Source organism: Orycteropus afer, unplaced genomic scaffold, assembly GCF_000298275.1.
Source record: "Orycteropus afer afer isolate SDZICR_OR568_19922 unplaced genomic scaffold, OryAfe1.0 scaffold00206, whole genome shotgun sequence".
Classification (NCBI taxonomy): Eukaryota; Metazoa; Chordata; class Mammalia; order Tubulidentata; family Orycteropodidae; genus Orycteropus; species Orycteropus afer.
In genome coordinates, this window is record NW_006921793.1 from 5,904,108 (window position 1) to 5,906,718 (window position 2,611).

The 2,611-nt window shown below is 39.9% G+C and overlaps 1 pseudogene; it reads right to left on the minus strand.

The window, feature by feature from the left end:
* The window catches only part of LOC103203209, a 129,716-nt pseudogene extending 127,905 nt beyond the window's left edge, over positions 1-1,811 (minus strand).
* Between the last annotated feature and the right edge of the window lie 800 nt (positions 1,812-2,611).

Below are 2,611 nucleotides of genomic sequence, written 5' to 3' on the forward strand. Positions count from 1 at the left end.
GAGATGTTTCAACAAATGAATACCCTACTGGAGGCACTCACTTGGTTATGCCAAGAGATTTGGAAGACAGCTACCTGGCCAACTTACTGGAAGTGATCCATATTTGTACCTGTTCCAAACAAAGGTGATCCCACAGGATGTGGAAATTATTGAACAATATCATTAATATCACATGCAAGTAAACTCTTACTGAAGATAATTCAAAAAACGGTTGCAGCAGTATATTGATACAGAATTCCAGAAATGCAAGCTGGATTCAGAAGAGGACGTGGAATAAGGGATATCATTGCTGATGTCAGATGGATCTTAGATGAAAGCAAAGAACACCAGAAAGATGTTTATTTATGTTTTATTGACTATGCAAAAAATTTGATTGTGTGGATCATAACAAATTATGGATAACATTGAGAAGAATGAGAATTCCAGCACACTTGAAATCAAAGATAGGTAACATTGAGAAGAATGGGAATTCCAGAACACTTGACTGTACTCATGAGGAACCTGTACACAGACCAGGAGGCTGTCATTCGAACAGAACAAGGGGGTGCTGCATGATTTAAAATCAAGAAGGGAGAGTGTCAGGGTAGTATCCTTTTACCATACTTATTCAACTTGTATGCTGAGCAAATAATCCTAGAAGCTGGATTATATGAAGAAGAACGTGGCATCATGATTGGAGGAAGTCTCATTAACAACCTGCAATATGCAGATGACACGACTTTGCTTGCTGAAAGTGAGGATGACTTGAAGCACTTATTGATGAAGATTAAAGACTACAGTCTGGACTACAGTATGGACTACACTTCAATATAAAGAAAACAAAAATCTTCATAACTGGTCCAATAAACAGCTTCATGGTGGATGGAGAAAAGATTGAAGTTGTGAAGGACTTCATATTACTTGGTTCTACAATCAACACCAATGGAAACAGCAGTCAAGACATCAGACAATGTATTGCATTGGGCAAATCTTCTGCAAAAGACCTCTTTCAAGTACTGAAGAGCAAAGATGTCTCCTTGAAGACTAAAGTGAACCTTACTGAAGACATGATATTTTCAATGATCTTGTATGCATGTGAGAGCTGGACAATGAATAAGAAAGACTGAAGAAGAGTTGATGCTTTTGAGTTGTGGTGTTGGCAAAAAATACTGAAATTACCATGGACTGCTAAAAGAACTAACAAATCTGTCCTGGAAGAAATGTAGTTGGAATGCTCCTTGGAAGCAAAAATGGCCATACTTCATCTCACCTACTTTGGTCATGTTGTCAGAAGGAACCATTACTTTGGCCATGTTGTCAGAAGGAACCATTCCCTGAAGAAGGATATCATGCTTGGTAAAGTAGAGGGTCAATGAAGAAGGGGAAGGCCCTCAAGGAGATGAATTGACATAGTGGCTGCAATGATGGGCTCAGGTATAGTGAGGACCGGGCAGTGTTTCGTCCTGCTGTGCATAGGGTCGCTATGAGTTGGAGATGACTCAACGGCGCCAAACACCACCACCAACAACAACTGAATTCTGTTCTTTATTGGCTCAATGATGGTCTTTTATCTCCTTCGAGATTCAGTGTTTTGAATGCCCTTAGCATGCATGGGAAATCTTTTCTTATCTGTCCCTGTGTAATTTTCCAGCTATATTTTCTTCTCTATTGCCAAGTGCATACACTGTGAAATGCTTGCCATTTCCAATAGTCCATGTTCTCCCTGTCTTACCTTTGAACATGATGTTCCCTTTCCCTGGAATGTCTTCCCCTGTTGGGCTAAGTGCCATTTGTCCTTCAGGACTGAGTTCCAGTTCACCAGTTCCTTTCATGGCCTCTCCTGAACCTGCTGGCTATGCTAGTTTCTCTCATCTGTGCACTTCTAGATGACACTGCACTGGTGTTCTCTTATGGTTGTTGGTTCCTTGTATAGCTCCACCACTGTTTGCACCAAGGAAAGAAATGTGCACTATTCATTTTAGTATTTCCAAGACTTAGAACTGATGGTGTAAGAAAAATAATTCATAAATATTTTCAGAATTAATAAAGAATGAATGGATTCTTCCTGATTGTTGTTGTTGTTATGGTCAAGTCACACCCGGCTCATAGCGACCCCTCCTTGGGCTTCCAAGGCAATATCAATACGGAAGTAGATCTTCCTTCCGAGGAGTAGCTGGTGGGTTTGAACTGCCAGCCTTCTGCTTAGCAGTCAAGTGCCTTAAGGATATTACAGAGACATTAACGAAATAATTAGAAATGGAACTCTGATCTTTATTAAGTGACTTGCTGAGATTCACTTACTTTAAACAAATAAACTAATTTTGAACTGGAATTTCTAGTTGTTTTGGAATTTACAATTGTCCCCCCTTTCTTTCTGAAACAGTTTTAAACCAAAAGTGATCTCAAGTTCATTCTGGTTGGGTTATTATATAAGCCTAAATTACTGGTGTTCACACTTGTATCTGAACTTGTAACAATCATATATATTATTAAGATTTCTAAGAAAGGTCTCCAGGAGCAAGGTAAGCATGGGCGTAGCACAGAGTAGCAGGCCAGAAGAGCAGGAGAAAGGGGTAAAACCCAGGAAGCCAAAGAGAAGAGCAATCAGCCAAAGGGATTAGGTGAGGAGGGG